Raw genomic sequence first — 19,799 nt, 5'->3', positions numbered from 1 at the left:
CATATAGTGTACACTGCATGTTCTGTGGTACCTTTCCAACATCCAGAAAAGTCTGTATTCCAGAACACATCTGACTCCAAGTATTTCAGGTAAATTAGGACCTATATGGGAGAATGATTTTAAGACTTTAGGTTTGAGAATAACTTTTTTTAGCCATAAAGGAAAAGATCGATACATTCAACTACATTAAAATTAAGGACATTTGTTTACAAAATACCACCATAAAGTGAGTGGAAAAGCCACAATATGGGAGAAGTTTGCAAAGCATATAATGAGGAATTAGTACCCAAAATATATAGACACCTATGAATCAGTAAGAAACAGATGACCTAATACTAAAAATAGGCAAACAGCTTAAGTAGGCACAGCACCTATGAAGAAATATAAATGACAGTAGAAAATATGCACATCCATATTAGTAGCCACAGACATGAACATGAAAATCACAATGCCATATTAGTACGCACCCACCAGACCAAAGAATAATTAAGTCTGACAGTAATAAACTTTCAAGCAGGATAAAGCAAAGAGAATCCTCGAACACTAATTAATGGTAGTGTAAATTGATACAATCACTTTGGAAAACTGTGACTTTATCTAGTAAAGTTGAAGATACACATTCACTATGACAGCAATTCTGTTCAGAATCTCATATATGTGCATCTTTATAATAGCTAAAAACAACAAACAATCCAAACATATCAATAATAGGATGGATAAATTGTGATGTGGTCATACAGTGAAATATAATACACCAATGAAAATTGACAACCATTATAGCCATCTATAATAACATGATGAATCTCAGTGCTGAGTAAAGGAGGCAAATATGGCAAAACCAATACAATATTGTAAAGTTAAAAAATAAAATATATAAAAAAAGACTAAATACGTTTCCACTTACATCAGATTCAAAAATGCAAAACTCAGCTCTACTGTTAAGGATACATACATTAAATAATAAAACTGCTAAGAGATACAGGATGTGATCAAGGAGGGCTTCCGAGGCGCTGACAATGTTCTGTTTCTAAAACTGGATGTTGTTTTATACTTATTCTTTGAACTGTACAATATATCTTATACACTCTTCTGTGAGTAAGAATGAATATATGTCATATATAACTTTTAAGTAGAGTAGTTATTTGGCCAGATAAAGGTCATCTTTAGTACATTTGAGTCACAGAAAGGTAAAAATAATGGTAATTCAGAATATTTATAGTGTGATTACTAAGTTTTTAATGACTTTACCATCTTATGTGCTCTTCTAGGTCAAAAGTCAATAGTCTCTAGTGCTAACTGCCACTTGGGCTGCCAAGCAATTCCTGCTGGTAGGCCTGGGGCACAGTGCCTGTGCATGTGCTCAGTCGTGCCTGACCCTTTGCAACCCCATTGACTGCAGCCCACCAGGCTCCTCTGTCCATGGAGTCTTCCAGGCAAGAATACTGGAGTAGATTGCCATTTCCTCCTCCAGATCTTCCCAACCTGGGGATTGAAGTTGGGTCTCCTGTGTCTCCTGCATGGGCAGGCAGATTCTTTACCAGTTGCAACACATTGGGAAGTCCATGCCTGGTGCACAGACAAGGAGAATATTACCAAAGAGATTCAATGAATTGCAATAATGCCCTTTCCCCCACCCCTGCTATTCTCAAGAAGCTCTGTGGTCTAGCCAAGAGCAAAAACAACTAGAAGAGAGAAATTTTGAGGTGTTGATATGGTAAATAATAAAAACAATAATGCAGGATAAGAATTGCAGAGGCCAGATTCACTTAAAAAATCTTGAAGACTGTGGGCAAGTAAAAGAATAAGGGTGCCATAAAATGATTTCAGATGTGCTGTTTTGACCCAAAGGAAGTGTAATCTCCCGCCTATGTTTGGATAAGAGAGGAGGCGAAGAGAAGTCAGGGTGAAGAGGTAGAAGGCATGTTGTATTACCATCGAGAGAAGCTTCGTGTGGGCGTTCTCCAGTCTGAACTAAGTAGCTCCCCAAACCAGTGGTGGGCAGGGCCAGACAGATCCAGTAGCACTGAAAATGTATGTGTTGTTTTTCTGTTGCTGCCCACTGACTTTTATTTATAATCTGTACTGTTTTACAAAGCAGTCATCACAGACTCCTACTCAGGGACACAAACAAGAAAGATTTCTTTGACTTCAGTGTTGCTGCAGAGATCCTTTGGAATTCTTTTAGATCTCTGTGCTGAATCCTTGTCTTCTTCCTCCTATGAACTATAGGTATGCTTAACTGTAGGTAGGGGCTTCCCTGGTGGCTCAGAGGTTAAAGCACCTGCCTGGAATGCAGGAGACCCGGGTTCAATCCCTGGGTTGGGAAGATTCCCTGGAGAAGGAAATGGCAACCCACTCCAGTACTCTTGCCTGGGAAATGGCAACCCACTCCAGTACTCTTGCCTGGGAAATGGCAACCCACTCCAGTACTCTTGCCTGGAGAATCCCACGGAGAGAGGAGCCTGGTAGGCTACAGTCCATGGGGTCACAAAAGGTCAGACATGACTGAGCAACTTCGCGACATGATGATGCTCCAAGATGTTGCCTTTTTTTTCTTTTTCTTTTCTTTGCATTCTGTTTTCCATGGTGAGCTGATCATAGCTCTACTTTGCTTTTTTTTTTTTTTTTCCAGAAAGACTTGCAAGTCTGTGTTTTAGTCCTAAAAGAACCTTTGTGCCAGTTCTCTCTTTCCAAGTCTCTAAGGTTCATCTCCATCTGTTTGTTCTTCCATCACTCCAATAAGGTTAAAATTGGAACACATAGTATTCTTTCTCCAGAACAGCTTCTGCTTATAAGCTGTTCTTTTCATCAGTTCTGTAAGTCCTTTGGCTTCTAGTTGGAAACTGTTGACTCTTCTTTCACGCTCCTTGTTCTCTACTTACATAGCCAGATTACTTCACAGGTTTTAAGCACCTGCACAGTGCCAGGCACCGTGATTGGCCTTGGGGATAGAAAGATAAATAAGGATAGATCTTGGCCCTTGTGAAGCTCATTCTTGGGGAGGACATAACCCATACTGCCCTCTAATAAAGAGTATTAAGGGCTATGGTAAAGGCATGCACCAACTACAGTGGGAGCCTGGAATAGGAATTAAATCAAGAAAGGAAACACAGGCATTGTCAGAAGTTCAGTGGATAAGAGTGTGACTAGGCTTGAGTTCTACCCACTCCCCCTGCCAGTAATGTCAAGCTATGGACCTTGGACAGGTTACTGAACTTATATACACATGGGTTTCCTCAACTGAACATGTGGATGATTAGAATATCTACTTAGGTTTCTTGTGAAAGTTAAATGGACTGTTCTAAACAAAGCACTTAGAATAGCACATGCAAAGATTTCATTCATTCATTCACTCACTCAACAAATGTTGACTGAGGACTTACTGTGTGCTGGGCACTGTTTTAGGGGCTTGGGAGACATCAGAGAACAATATAGATGAAAATTCCTGTTATGTGGAATGTGAAATCTAACAGAGAGACAATAAGCAGTAAACATAAAATTCTGAATATAGTGTGTGATAAGTGCTCTAGGAAATATTAGTTATTAGTATTACTGTATTTTAGAGGTCACTTGATCTTGAACTTAGAAACCTTATGTTCCATTAAATTTAAGATGCGTTAATTATAATTTGCCCCATTGTTTTATGTACCCCTAAGAAAAGAAAATGAAAGTTGCTCAGTGTCTGACTCTTTGCGACCCCATGGACTGTAGTCTGCCAGGCTCCTCTCTGTCCGTGGAATTTTCCAGGAAGAATACTGAAGTGGGTAGCCTATCCCTTCTCTGGGGTATCTTGCCAACCCAGGAATCAAAACGGGGTCTCCTGCATTGTAGGCAGATTCTTTACCAGCTGAGCTACCAGCAAAGCCCATCTATTAGGGGAGCCCACTTAAGAAACGAAAAAGCACCGTCAATTAAACTATAGCACAATGCTTTTTCATTACCTAAGATTCTTATCTTAAACTTCCTAAAACCTATTAAAACATAGAAGGATGAATTTTTAAAAAATCATATCACAGCAATACAGAAGAAGGAAAAGCAGGTATTCCTGAAACTTCTTTACATTTTAACTTCCAGTCCTCAGAATCTCTTTCTGATTCAGTCAGTTTGGGCACTTTAAGCAAACCGTCTTACCTTATCTTCTCCCCTCCCCTCCTCCTGTCTTTCCAGATCCACTGAAGAGCTGAAAACAATCCGGCCAACTTTGTAATTAGGTACAAGGAGCCTATTCTTCACTCCTATTTTAGGGATGTTGCTTAAATACATCAGTGACCTTCCACTACCTGGCTGCTTTTAACATTTTGATTCTTAGAGGTCAAGAGTGCCCCCTTCTGACCTCCTAGATTTTCTAGGCCACGGACCCTCAACTCTGCAAATACGGATGCTAATGCTTTTTATTGCTAATGCTGACAGGATGTGGTCCACTAGAGAAGGCAATGGCAAACCACTTCAGTATTCTTGACTTGAGAACCCCGTGAACAGTTTGAAAAGGCAAAATGAGAGGATACTGAAAGAGAAACCCCTCAGGTCAGTAGGTGCCCAATATGCTACTGCAGATCAGTGGAGAAATAACTCCAGAAAGAATGAAGGGATGGAGCCAAAGCAAAAACAATGCCCAGTTGTGCATGTGACTGGTGATAGAAGCAAGGTCTGATGCTGTAAAGAACAATATTGCATAGGAACCTGGAGTGTCAGATTCATGAATCAAGGGAAATTGGAAGTAGTCAAACAAGAGATGGCAAGAATGAACGTCAACATTCTAGGAATCATTGAACTCAAATGGACTGGAATGGGTGAATTTAACTCAGATGACCATTATATCTACTACTGTGGGCAGAAATCCCTTAGGAGAAATGGAGTAGCCATCATGGTCAACAAAAGAGTCTGAAATGCAGTACTTGGATGCAATCTCAAAAACGACAGAATGATCTCTGTTTCCAAGGCAAACCATTCAATATCATAGTAATCCAAGTCTATGCCCGAACCAGTAACACTGAAGAAGCTGAAGTTGAACAGTTCTATGAAGACCTACAAGACCTTTTAGAACTAACACCCAAAAAAGATGTCATTTCATTATAGGGGACTGGACTGCAAGAGTAGGAAGTCAAGAAACACCTGGAGTAACAGGCAAATTTGGCCTTGGAATACAGAATGAAGCAGGGCAAAGACTAATAGAGTTTTGCCAAGAAAATGCACTGGTCATAGCAAACATTCTCTTCCAACAATACAAGAGAAGACTCTACACATGGACATCACCAGATGGTCAACACCGAAATCAGATTGATTATATTCTTTGCAGCCAAAGATGGAGAAGCTCTATACAGTCAACAAAAACAAGACTAGGAGCTGACTGTGGCTTAGATCATGAACTCCTTATTGCCAAATTCAGACTTAAATCGAAGAAAGTAGGGAAAACCACTAGACCATTCAGGTATGACCTAAATCAAATCCCTTATGATTATACAGTGGAAGTGAGAAATAGATTTAAGGGACTAGATCTGATAGATAGAGTGCCTGATGAACTATGGAATGAGGTTGGTGACATTGTACAGGAGACAGGGATCAAGACCATCCCCATGGAAAAGAAATGCAAAAAAGCAAAATGGCTGTCTGGGGAGGCCTTACAAATAGCTGTGGAAAGAAGAGAAGCGAAAAGCAAAGGAGAAAAGGAAAGATATAAGCATCTGAATGCAGAGTTCCAAAGAATAGCAAGAAGAGATAAGAAAGCCTTCTTCAGCGATCAATGCAAAGAAATAGAGGAAAACAACAGAATGGGAAAGACTAGAGATCTCTTCAAGAAAATTAGAGATACCAAGGGAATATTTCATGTAAAGATGGGCTCGATAAAGGACAGAGATGGTATGGACCTAACAGAAGCAGAAGATATTAAGAAGAGGTGGCAAGAAGACACAGAACTGTACAAAAAGATCTTCACAACCCAGATAATCACGATGGTGTGATCACTGACCTAGAGCCAGACATCCTGGAATGTGAAGTCAAGTGGGCCTTACAAAGCATCACTACGAACAAAGCTAGTGGAGGTGATGGAATTCCAGTTGAGCTATTTCAAATCCTGAAAGATGATGCTGTGAAAGTGCTGCACTCAATATGCCAGCAGATTTGGAAAACTCAGCAGTGGCCACAGGACTGGAAAAGATCAGTTTTCATTCCAATCCCAAAGAAAGGCAATGCCAAAAATGCTCAAACTACCACACAATTGCACTCATCTCACATGCTAGTAAAGTAATGCTCAAAATTCTCCAAGCCAGGCTTCAGCAATATGTGAACCATGAACTTCCTGATGTGCAAGTTGGTTTTAGAAAAGGCAGAGGAATCAGAGATCATATTTCCAACATCCGCTGGATCATCGAAAAGCAAGAGAGTTCCAGAAAAACATCTATTTCTGCTTTATTGACTATGCCAAAGCCTTTGACTGTGTGGATCACAATAAACTGGAAAATTCTGAAAGAGATGGGAATACCAGACCACCTGACCTGCCTCTTGAGAAACCTATATGCAGGTCAGGAAGCAACAGTTAGAACTGGACATGGAACAGCAGACTGGTTCCAAATAGGGAAAGCAGTATGTCAAGGCTGTATATTGTCACCCTGCTTATTTAACTTATATGCAGAGTACATCATGAGAAACGCTGGGCTGGAAGAAGCACAAGCTGGAATCAAGATTGCCGGGAGAAAAATCAATAACCTCAGATATGCAGATGACACCACCCTTATGGCAGAGGGTGAAGAGGAACTAAAAAGCGTCTTGATGAAAGTGAAAGTGAAAGTGAAATGTTGGCTTAAAGCTCAACATTCAGAAAATGAAGATCATGGCATCCGGTCCCATCACTTCATGGCAAATAGATGGGGAAACAGTGGAAACAGTGTCAGACTTTATTTTTGGGGGCTCCAAAATCACTGCAGATGGTGATTGCAGCCATGAAATTAAAAGACGCTTACTCCTTAGAAGGAAAGTTATGACCAACCTAGATAGCATATTAAAAAGCAGAGACATTACTTTGCCAACAAAGGTTCGTCTAGTCAAGGCCATGGTTTTTCCAGTGGTCATGTATAGATGTGAGAATTGGACTGTGAAGAAAGCTGAGTGCCAAAGAATTGATGGTTTTGAACTGTGGTGTTGGAGAAGACTCTTGAGAGTCCCTTGGACTGCAAGGAGATCCAACCAGTCCATTCTGAAGGAGATCAGCCCTGGGATTTCTTTGGAAGGAATGATGCTGAAGCTGAAACTCCAGTACTTTGGCCACCTCATGCGAAGAGTTGACTCATTGGAAAAGACTCTGATGCTAGGAGGGATTGGGGGCAGGAGGAGAAGGGGACAACAGAGGATGAGATGGCTGGATGTCATCACTGACATGATGGACGTGAGTCTGAGTGAACTCTGGGAGTTGATGATGGACAGGGAGGCCTGGCGTGCTGCGATTCATGGGGACACGACTGAACTGAACTGAACTGAACTGAACTGAATGCTTTTTCTGTATATGCACACACAGGTAGTGACAAATGTTATGACTGGGGTCTGGCATCTGTAGGATGCATTTGATTGTCCAAGGTATGGAAATGCAGGAACAAAAATGGAGTCAGTGTAATACTACATTACTAACTACTCAGGCACTGGGCTAAACATTTTACACTTATGATCTCAATCCTTTTATCCACTGAAATCGGCCCTCTGTTACACCCATTTTATAGAACTAAATTATCCAATAGAAATGTAAGGCAAGCCAAATATATAATTTAAAACTTTTTAGTAGCCATAAGAAAAAAGTAAATTTGAAACAGGTGAAATTAATTATAATAATACAGTTCCTTTAACTTAGTATATTTAAAATATTGTCACTTCATCGTGTAATCAACCTAAAATATGAATAAGATATTCTGCTTTTCCTTTTTCATACTAAGTCTTCTAAATCCAGTGTGTATTTTGGGGGGAGATTTAAAAAATTATTTTTTTATTTTTTGGTCTCACCATGCAGCGTATGTGATCTTAGTTCCCCAACCAAGGATTGAACTTGTGCCCCCTGCAGTGGAAGCTCGGAATCCTAATCACCGGACCACCAGGGAAGTCCCCACTGTGTATTTTAACTTAAAACACATCTTAATCTGGACTAATCACATTTCAAATGCTCAGTGGCCACGTGTAGATAGCAGCTACTGTATTAGACAATATAGTTAGGGATGACAGATGGTTTGAATTGTTTAAGACATACATTAAATGTTAGTCCCTTAGTCATGTCAAACTCTTTGCAATTCCGTGGACTATAGCCTGCAGGCTCCTCTGTCTATGGAATTCTCCAGGCAAGAATTCTGGCATGGTTAACCATTCCCTTCTCCAGGGAATCTTCTGGACCCAAGTGCCCTGCAACCTAGGCAGATTCTTTACCATCTGAGCCAACAGGGAAACCCGTTAAATATGTGGCAGAGTGGATACTCCAACTCAGATATAGAAATAGCTATGAGACTAACTCTTGACATGTTAGTAAAAGTATGTTTTTGCATCTATGGAAACTTTCCTAAAAAGATAACTGGTGTGATCCTTAACGCAAATTTGGGCCTAAAAGGAGCCTGCCAGGACCCCTTCATAGAGTAGAGGTGCCCTGCCAACACTGGGCAGCCTACCTCTGGACTTTTGCATAAGAGAGATATTTCAACTTTTGTCTTGTTGAAGGTATGACTTCAGGTCTTTGTTACATGCAGCTGAAGAAATAAAAAGGATTTGATAGACTCTTCCTGAAAGACAAACAAGAATAAGATGGAATATAAGAGGAAGAAAATTAGTGGATCAGTCCATTAAATCTAGTATCATACTAAAAGTTTAAGAAAGAAAGAAAAAAGAGGGGAGGAAATTTCCCAGAACCAAAGGACACAAAACTAGCTTGAAATGGCTCACTGTGTGCCCAGCAAAAGTTGAGTGGAAGAGACTCAAATTTGAGGCATGTTATTGGGAAAGTTCAGAACACCAGAGAAGCCCCTGGAACTTCTAGAAAAATAATGACAATTTACAAATTATTGGCAATCAGAACAGCTTTGTATTTCTCAAGAGTGGCATCAGAAGCCAGATGGCAACAAATCCAATGTCCTCACAGTTCTGAGGGAAAATTATTTGCAGCTTAGAATTTGAGATCCAGTTAAAAAAAAACTTTCAATCAAATATGAAGGCAGGATAGAGACATTTTTAGATTTTTTTAAAAACCTCTTATATATTCTGTAAAGAAGCTATGGAAAACACCTTTCCCCAGAACAAGAAATTAAATGGAAGACATGACATAGCATCCAGGAAGGAGGATCTCTGGCAGAAAGAGAAATCTCACAATGATATCTTTGCAGAGAGCATCAAATCAGTTCAGTTCAGTCTCTCAGTCGTGTCTAACTCTCTGTGACCCCATGAATCGCAGGACGCCAGGCCTCCCTGTCCATCACCAACTCCCGGAGTTCACTCAAACTCATGTCCATCGAGTTGGTGATGCCATCCAGCCATTTCATCCTCTGTCGTCCCCTTCTCCTCCTGCCCCCAATCCCTCTCAGCATCAGAGTCTTTTTCCAATGAGTCGGCTCGTCGCATGAGGTGGCCAAAGTACTGGAGTTTCAGCTTTAGCATCATTCCTTCCAAAGAACACCCAGGGCTGATCTCCTTTAGAATGGACTGGTTGGATTTCCTTGCAGTCCAAGGGACTCTCAAGAGTCTTCTCCAACACCACAGTTCAAAAGCATCAATTCTTAGGTGCTCAGCTTTCTTCACAGTCCAACTCTCACATCCATACATGACCACTGGAAAAGCCATAGCCTTGACTAGATGGACCTTTGTTGGCAAAGTAATGTCTCTGCTTTTGAATATGCTATCTAGGTTGGTCATAACTTTCCTTCCAAGGAGTGAAAGTGAAGTCACTCAGTTGTGTCTGACTCTTTGCGACCCCATGGACTGTAGCCCCCCAGGCTCCTCCATCCATGGGATTCTCCAGGCAAGAATACTGGAATGGGTTGCCATTTCCTTCTCCAGAGGATCTTCCCAACCCAGGGATTGAACCCAGGTCTCCTGTATTGCAGGCAGATGCTTTAACCTCTGGGCCATCAGGGAAGCCCTTTCCAAGGAGTAAGCGTCTTTTAATTTCATGGCTGCAATCACCATCTGCAGTGGTTTTGGAGCCCCCAAAAATAAAGTCTGACACTGTTTCTGCTGTTTCCCCATCTATTTCCCATGAAGTGATGGGACCGGATGCCATGATCTTTGTTTTCTGAATGTTGAGCTTTAAGCCAACTTTTTCACTCTCCTCTTTCACTTTCATCAAGAGGCTTTTTAGTTCCTCTTCACTTTCTGCCCATAAGGGTGGTGTCATCTGCATATCTGAGGTTATTGATATTTCTCCTGGGAATCTTGATTCCAGCCTGTGCTTCTTCCAGTCCAGCGTTTCTCATGATGTACTCTGCATATAAGTTAAATAAGCAAATAAGCAGGGTGACAATATACAGCCTTGACATATTCCTTTTCCTATTTGGAACCAGTCTGTTGTTCCATGTCCAGTTCTAACTGTTACTTCCTGACCTGCATATAGGTTTCTCAAGAGTCAGAGCAACCAATGGGTTCATACCAAAAGAAGGCAGGTATTTTCAGGAAATAAATACAACTGTTAATATGCATATGGCAGAAACATCAGTACATTTGAGAAAAAAAGATAGTTTGAAATTCAGACTCTCCAAAAGGCTAGTAGTAAGCCTGAGTAAAAAGGGAGGAGAAAATAGTAAAGAAATATGTAAGTAGTACATTACATGGTTGAGCAATGAACAAGGTTGGTATAACCACGAAAATGTAAATACCAACTATTAATTTAACCAATAATCAAAATAAAGTCAGGGGGATGGGGGGGAATACAAGCAAGGTGGGGAGAGGAAATAGAGAGCTAATAGAATAAAGCCTTAGTGTGAAGTAGCCAAGTGGCTTCACTTCAAATCACAGCTGCTTTTTTTTAAATTTTTTTTTTATTGAAGGATAATTCCTTTACAGAATTTTCTTGTTTTCTGTCAAACCTCAACATGAATCAGCCATAGGTATACATATATCCCCTCCCTTTTGAACCTCCCTCCCATCTCCCTCCCCATCCCACTCCTCTAGGTTGATACAGAGCCCCTGTTTGAGTTTCCTGAGTCATATAGCAAATTCCACTTGGCTCTCTATTTAACATATGGTAATGTAAGTTTCCATGTTACTCTCTCCATACATCTCACCCTCTCCCCATGTCCATAAGTCTGTTCTCTATCTCTGTTTCTCCATTGCTGCCCTGTAAATAAATTCTTCAGAACGATTTTTCTAGATTCCGTATATGTGCATTAGAATACAATATTTATCTTTCTCTTTCTGACTCACTTCATTCTGTATAATAGGTTCTAGGTTTTCATCCACCTCATCAGAACTAACTCAAATGTGTTCCTTTTTATGGCCACAGCTTACTTCTTACTGGTTGTGTGATGTTAGGTAAATTATTCTATTTCTTATCTCTGGGTTTCCTCATCTGTAAAATAAGGAAATAATACCACTTACCTCAGTTACTGGTTTTTGTTTTGTTTCCTGGCCATGCTTATTGACTTGCAGGATCTTAGTTCCCCAACCAAAGACTGAATTCAGGCCCTCAACTATGAAAGTGCAAAGTCCCAACCACTGGACTTCCAGGTACTTCGACCTCAGTTATTTATTGTAAGGATAAAGTGAGTGTGTGTTTGTGCGTCCATATACAGTTTAAGCATATAAAGTGTACTGGTAAAAATATTCTACACAAAGTAAATACTCAGTGAGGGTTTATTATGTTATTGTAGTAACACTAATGTGGTGGGAAGTGCTAAGTCACTTCAGCCGTGTCCAGCTTAAGTCTATACTCTCTCTCTAATCTATATTCTCTAAACTTGACTTAGAGTTTAAAATGCCAGTGGTGGTGGTGGTGGTGTAGTCACTAAGTCGTGTACAACTCTCGTGACCCTATGGACTAGCCCGCCAGGCTCCTCTGTCCATGGGATTTCCCAGGCAGGAATATTGGAGTGGGTTGTCATTTCCTTCTCCAATATGCCAGTGTATGCATGCTACTTAAAATATGAAGATAAAAATAGAAGAGACATGGGGGTGGGGGCAGGGCAGCAAAAGAAGGTAGACTCTTAGATCTCTTTGATTTAACAAAAAGCTTCATGCCCAGACTAATACGATAAAAGTAAAACTTATTTCCAAACAAGGTGCCCTTAGTCCTCAAAGCACTCTGCCTATTGGAAGGTCGCTGAGTGAGCCTTTACTGAGCAATTCCTGCTATCCTCGGGTAATGACGTTCAATCTACTTTCCAGCTCACTTCTCTCCCCTTAAGCCAAGTCATCTTTGCTCACTATAAAGCCTGTCACTTAAAGCCCAGTGAGTTTAGATAGCAAACTGAAGGCCAAATGAACAAGGTTAGTATAACCACGGTAATGTAAATACCAACTATTCATTTAACTAATAATCAAATAAACAAACAAATAAACAAAATAAAATTAAGTTGGGGGATGAAGGGAATACAAGCTGGAGTGGGGTGGGGAAATAGAGAACTAATAGAAGGAAGGCTTAGTATGAAGTAGCCAAGTGGCCTCACTTCAAATCACAGCTTACTTCTTACTGGTTGTGTGATGTTAGGTAAATTATTCTATTTCTTGTCTCTGAGTTTCCTCATCTGTAAAATAAGGAAATAATACCACTTTCTTCAGTTACTCCTTGATACTCCTACCAAGTCAAATGGCCCTACTCCAGAGTCTCAAAACAAGCCCTACCCCATTTTTTGTAATAGAGCTTAGAGGTTCAAACTCTGAATCTGTCATTTACTAGCTTCATAATTTTTGGCAATTCACTCACCTCTCTATGCCTGTTTGCTGGGAATTGGAGCTAGGAAATCTTTAGTTGATGCTCTATGCCCTTGTCAGTTAGCTTTTAAGGAATAGTCATCAATACCATGTTAGACAAGCTTTCAGTTAACATCCCCTGAACAGGGAGCAGAGCACTCTGAGGATTCTTCTGTAAGGACAGAAAGCGTATTCTGAAACTGACCCGTCCTTCATTATACTCGTAGTCTCGTGTACTTAAAAGAAAGACCATAGGATAACAGCCTGGCTGTGGCCCAGTTGCTAACCTCATTGGTAAGACACTGGGAAGAAGAGTTTTGTACCTTCACTCATCACATTTGAGGCAAACATATAACAAAATTAGGAAATAAATCTTTTCTTTTCTACAATAAATGTCAAAACACATATGGGGATTAAAGCTCCCTTGTAGTGTCTAGAGGAAAGGAAACAGTATTAGCTATTACAATAACTTGCATATCTAAAACTTGTTTTTCTGAAAAAACAACTGCTGCTATTAACAAACATGGACATAAAAGAACATCACCACCAAGAACAGTTCAGGTAGGAATAACTATTTAGTCTTAGATGATGCTCTTTCATCCTATTACAATTCAAAGTGTTTCTTTGATACAGACCAATGGGTTTCCATGGAAACCTGCTTTATTACTAGGCAACTAAGGGTTCATACTGGCACTGTTAGATTATTTTAAAATTTTCAGGAAATTCAGGCCTACTTAGATAAAAATTATGCTTCTTGGCTAAGTCAAAACTATTTCATTATTCCTTTGTGCCTTAAAACTTTCCAGTTAACCTCAGTAAACACAAACAACAATGAAGTTTCTAATTGGTCCTGTGAATTCTACAACTCTTTATATTAGACAGATATTAAAGGAGTACAGTGAACCAAAGGTTTTATGAAGGATCTGTTTGACAAAATCCATATTTTCTTTAGAGATTGATTAAAGAACAGTCAGTTCAAGGTTGAGATTCAAGTGTCTGGGGAAGAAAGACTGCAGTTTAAAAGAATGCACAGTAAGTTTCAATAGCTTAATCTTAGAGGGCTAGTGAATGGTAAATCATGTGTATTGAAATAAGCAATCAATAATATCTGCTATTACTGTCAAGAACTGAATTGGATGCCATTATACATGAGTATTAACATGGTTGGATAAGCCTAGCCCAAAGAATCTGAGTACTCAACCTGGTGGGAGGTTACTTTTAGAGTTATGACTATGGTTATGGCTTTTATGTATTTTGTAGTTGATTTAAAGAAGCATAATCAAGGATGCTTGTCAAACCTATGTGGGGTCTGGGGATGGAGGACTAGTCATAGTTTTAATGAAAGACTCAAGGATACCAACAGGCTAGGATGATGGGCTGCAATAAACAAGACAGAATCACACTATTCCCCGGCTTAATCGGTTCTAGTGGTTTCCTATTCCTGACCAACAAATGCCCTAAAACCCCAGAATGGTGCTGAAGACCCTCACATTAGGACAGCTTGTTTTCTGACTTTATCTTCTACTACTCCCCTACCTCTCTTTATCTGAGCTATTTGCTCAGATCTTGCCCTTGACATTCTGCCTTTCTTCCTGCTTTTTCATTCATCCAAAGTGCCTTGTCATCCACTTCTTTCTGAAAATCCTATTCATTCTGTTAGACCCAACCCAACTCAAAAAGATATTTCTTTATTGAAGTAGTTCCCAATCCCTCCAGATCTAAACAGCAAGAAGTCAGCCTGAGAGTCAACTGTCTCACGCTGCCTTATATTAGGGGTCTTGGTCAGTCCTCTTTTTAACTTCTAAGTTTCTTAAAGATAGGAGCTGGTTCAGGGACTTCCCTGGACATCCAGTAGTTAAGATTTTGTGCTCCCAGTGCAGGGGACACAGGTTTGGTCCCCGGTGGGGGAACCATGATCCTGCATGCTGCATGGCACAGCCTAAACAATACATTTTTTAAAAAAAATTTAAAGATAAGAGCTGGTTCAATTATGCAGATTACATTTTTAAAGTATTTGTGGAACAAATAAATGATAAATGCAAAATCCTATTTGTGTTCAAAACAAAATGATTTCAGGAGAATAGGATGGAATGAACGTCTAATTAAATCTTAGGGACCTACTTGACCATAAGTAAAATAAATACTGTGAGTACTAAAAGCTAATGTAAAATAGGTTACATTGTCCAGATGAGAGAACAAATTTTGTGTTACCAGATGTGAAACAATGATCATTCTATATGAGCTCTGATTGTTGAATGCTTAAAGAATTGCTACAGAGTGTGACTATAGTGGGAAAGGCTTCACCTGCAGGGTGTAAATTATCATTTACCTTGCCAATAACAGCATATCCCTCAGTTTGGGACCTGATTAGATTTCTCCACATCCTCAGACCTACAGAGACTAATGAGCTTGAATCCTGTGTCTCTGGCCATGATTCAAAGGGGAACACACTGGCCAAAAAGGAATGGATTCATCTTATGGTGGGAAGTAAAAATGTTGGCAGCTCTCAGGAACAGTCCGAGAACCATGAATCAGGATGGGGGCAGAAGGATGACCACTACATGTTAAGCTGAAAATGTGTGGGTCAAGTCAAGAGCCATGAGCGAAGTGACCACTGGAGGGAGAGGAGCGGGAACCAGAAGCCTGCAGAGTGCCGCAGTCCAGAAGGTTCAGAGGGTCTATGGGTCCCTAAGGAAAGGCGTCTATGTCTGGGCAGTTTGTGTTTCTGTAATCATTTCTGTTTTGTTCAGAAACCATGCAGGCAATAGAAGGACTGAAACATTTAAGTGTTGAGAGAAAACCCCCACCAATCTAGAATGTTGTATCCCACAAAATTATCCTTCAAAAATGGAGATATAAAGAGACAAAAATGAAGGGAATTTGTTGCCAGTTGAACCTGACTTGCAAGCAGTAAGTAAAGAAATTCTTTAGAGAGAAGAAAAAGAAAATAGATCAGAGACTTAGACTACATAAAGAAAGGAAGAGCTTTGGAAAAGGAATAAGGGAAAGTAAAATAAAACTTTTATTTTATTTCTAATTGATCTAATGGATACATTTATTAAAATAATAACAAGGCATGCGATTATGTATGCTTATGTATCTTTTTATGTGTATGTATCTATATATGTTTATGTATGTGTGTGTGTGTGTGCTCAGTAGCTCAGTTGTGTCCAACTCTTTGCAACCCCATGGACTGTAACCCTCCAGGCTCCTCTGGAATTTTCCAGGCAAGAATACTGGAGTGGGTTGCCATTTCCTACTCTAGGGGATCTTCCTGACCCAATGATGGAACCCACGTCTCTTGCATCTTCTGCATTGGCAGGTGGATTCTTTACCACTGCACCACCTGGGAAGCCCATGTTTATGCATAATTTTATATATAAATAAAATTAGGATTATCTTATTATAATGTACTCACACTACATGTGACATGGTACAGTGTTATCTGAAAGTGGTTGGGTTAGTTTTAAGTGTATATTACAGAGTCTAGGGCAACCACTAACAAAAGTTAAAAAAAAAATAAGTATAACTGATATACTAGGAAAGAAGAGAAAGTGGAATCATATAAAATACTCAGTATTAAAACAAATATATAGAATCTACTGACAATTGGCTTTCCTGATAGTTCAGTTGGTAATCCGCATGCAATGGAGGAGACCCCAGTTGGATTCCTGGGTCTGGAAGATCCAATGGAGAAGGGATAGGCTACCTACTCCAGCATTCTTGGGCTTCCCTTGTGGCTCAGCTGGTAAAGAAACCACCTCCTATGTGCGAGACCTGGGTTTGATCCCTGGGTTGGGAAGATCCCCTGGAGAAGGGAAAGCCCTACTTACTCCAGAATTCTGGCCTGGAGAGTCCCATGGGGTCACAAAGAGTCAGACAGGACTGAGTGACTTTCACTCTCATTTCATGAGCTCAGGGGATTACTCTTTGCAGATTCTGACTTTGAATTTCAAAAAGGCCTTTCTGGAGATGATGTGCTTTGCCTCAGAAGAGTTTTTCAGTAACCAAGGTAGTGAGTGAGACATATTGTAATACCTGTAGACATGTTCCCAAAACAGATCTGAATAATCTTTCCTGCTTTCTCACTGTAGGGGGTGCTCAGATGCCTGGTGTAGACCAGACAGAAACTGTAAAACAATGTGATTGCTGCTATTTCTTGTTGCTGCTGTAAAGCTGGAACTGTATCAAATATTGAATTTAATTAATAGACCCTCAAAAGTAATCCTTGGCTAAGTTGGTAAAGAATCTGCCTGCAGTTCAGGAGACCTGGGTTCAATCCCTGGGTCAGGAAGCTGCCCTGGAGAAAGAAATGGCAATCCAGTCTAATATTCTTGCCTGGAAAATCCCATGGACAGAGGACCCTGACAGGCTACAGTCCATAGGGTCATAAGAATCAGACACGACAGAAGCGAGTGAACACACAGCATCAAAAGTAATGCATTACATCAAAACACCATAAATGATGAAGAATCACTTTAGTTTTCAGTTTTATTAGTAAATGTTTAGAACAGTTTCCAGATTCATACATGAGAGTCACAGACGAGTACAGATCAAAGAGTAAATGTGAGCTTTCATATACACAGAATTTTTTAGAATCAATTTCTTCATCAAAAGTGAAGTATTAAATAACTTGATAAAAGCCTAAAAGAGTCTCAAGATTCCCTATGGTTGAGTTGTTTGGAAATATGTACTGCTTCCTGCAAACATCTATTATTAATTAATTCTAATGTTAGTAAAATCATCCGTGTAGTATACACTTCCGAGTTCCCATAAAAGTTAAAAGAGTTTCTATTTTTAGTTGAATTTTCTGCTTGTTGACTTTCCATCAGAAGTCCTCACGGAACTCTCTCTGCCAGACTTTGGCCAGGGAGCTGCCTTCCTTATTGATTCTTTGCTTGCTCGATTGATCTAGTCACATTTCTGTGTTGAAAGCGGCCACTCTCAAGTCCATTAGCTACTTTTATGAGCACAGCGCCCATGTAGCAGCCCCAGATGGGATTCTAGGACCAGTCTGCCTTTGCGGCTCTGACAGCTTGTGATGGCCCCCAGCTCCACTCTTTGTAAGTTTTTAGCAGATGTCTGCTGTCTGCTCCTGCCTAGAGTTCCACCGTGGTGCTTGGTGAAGAAGGCACATCTCCCTACTGGTGTTTTTTGCATAAGCTCCTTCTGGTCCCAGTTTCTGTATCATCAGGTAAAGGTGGATTAATACTCATGATTATGCCCTACCTCTCTAACATTATCTTCTACCATAAATATTGCTCTTCCCTCTGCTTTTAGTAGTCTTCTCCCACTTTATTTACCTTGAAAATGCCCACTTAAGTGGTATCTTCTCTCTGAAGTCTCCCTGGGCTTTTTGTTTTCTGGGCGATTAGTCAGTTTTAGTCCCACCCCATCTATTCCCTGGATATATGACCTATATATTACCTACCAGATTCTGTCTCCATCCATAGCTCAATGTTTTGTTTTTTTTTAAAGTGGTAAAATAAATACAACAAAATTTACAACTTTATCCAAGCAAATCAGTGTCATTAATTACATTCGAGTTGTTCTGTAACCATCACCACCAGAAACACCACCAGTGTTTCTGCAACCATCACCACCAGTATTTCTAAAACTTTTCACTCCAAACAAAAACTCTGTACCTATTAAGCAATAACTCCTCAATTTCCTTCTCTCCCTCCTGGGCCCTAATAATCTCTAATCTACTTTTGGGACTAGAACTGACTAATGTCCCTACTTTTGGCCCTAATAATCGCCAGTCTACTTCTAAGTTTATGACAGCAAATCTTTGGGATACCTAATATTCCAGTTTCCTTATAAAAGTGGAATAATACAGTATTGTCCTTTTGTGACCAGCTTATTTCACTTAGCACAATATTTCCCAGATTTATTCATTTTGTAGCATGCATCAGAACTTCATACCTTTTCAGTGGCTGAATAATATTTCATAAAACATAGTTTATGTCTGCATATTATTTTGTTCATCCATTTTCATATTTTGATAAACACTTGGATTGCTTCTGCCTTTTGACTATTGTGAATAATGCTGTAGTGAACATTGGTATGCAAGTATCTGTTCAAATTCCTGTTTTCAGTTATTTTGAATCTATACCTAGAAGTGGAATTGCTGGGTCATCTGGTAATTCTTGGGCTTCCCTGGTGGCTCAGATGATAAAGAATCTGCCTGCAATCCAGGAGACCTAGGTTCAGTCCCTGGGTTGGGAAGATCCTCTGGAGAAGGAAATGGCAACCCACTCCAGTATTCTTGACTGAGAATTCCATGGACAGAAGAACCTGGCAGGCTACAGTCCATGTGATCACAAAGAGTCAGACATGACTGAGCAATTAATATATACACACACATGGTAATACTATGTTTAGATTGTTGGGAAACTAGGAAACTTTTCCACAGCAGTTGTACCATTTTATCTTTCTACCAGCAGTGTATAAGAGTTTCAGTTTCCCCACATACTCATCAACACTTCGTTTTGTATTTGCTGCTGCTGTTGCTGCTGCTAAGTTGCATCAGTCGTGTCTGACTCTGTGCTACCCCATAGATGGCAGCCCACTAGGCTCCTCTGTCCCTGGAATTCTCCAGGCAAGAACACTGGAGTGGGTTGCCCTTTCCTTCTCCAATGCATGAAAGTGAAAAGTGAAAGTGAAGTCGCTCAGTCGTGCCCGGCTCTTAGCGACCCCATGGACTGCAGCCTACCAGGCTCCTCCATCCATGGAATTTTCCAGGCAAGAGTACTGGAGTTGGGTGCCATTGCCTTCTCCGTTTTGTATTTAAGAAATATATATATATACACACACACACATATATATACATATATACACTTATATATTGGAGAAGGAAATGGCAACCCCCTCCAGTGTTCTTGCCTGGAGAATCCCAAGGATGGAAGAGCCTGGTGGGCTGCCGTCTATGGGGTCACACA

The 19,799-nt window shown here is 40.2% G+C and overlaps 1 non-coding gene across 1 annotated transcript; it reads left to right on the top strand.

Annotated features, from left to right (window-relative positions):
- The first annotated feature begins 2,254 nt into the window (after nucleotides 1-2,254).
- On the top strand, nucleotides 2,255-2,326 carry TRNAS-GGA. Its single transcript has one exon. It is a non-coding gene; the product is annotated as a tRNA-Ser (tRNA).
- The last annotated feature ends 17,473 nt before the right edge of the window (nucleotides 2,327-19,799 follow it).

The sequence above is a fragment of the Bos indicus x Bos taurus genome, chromosome 28 (assembly GCF_003369695.1).
Source record: "Bos indicus x Bos taurus breed Angus x Brahman F1 hybrid chromosome 28, Bos_hybrid_MaternalHap_v2.0, whole genome shotgun sequence".
Taxonomy (NCBI): domain Eukaryota; kingdom Metazoa; phylum Chordata; class Mammalia; order Artiodactyla; family Bovidae; genus Bos; species Bos indicus x Bos taurus.
This window is presented reverse-complemented; position numbering and strand designations above follow the sequence as displayed.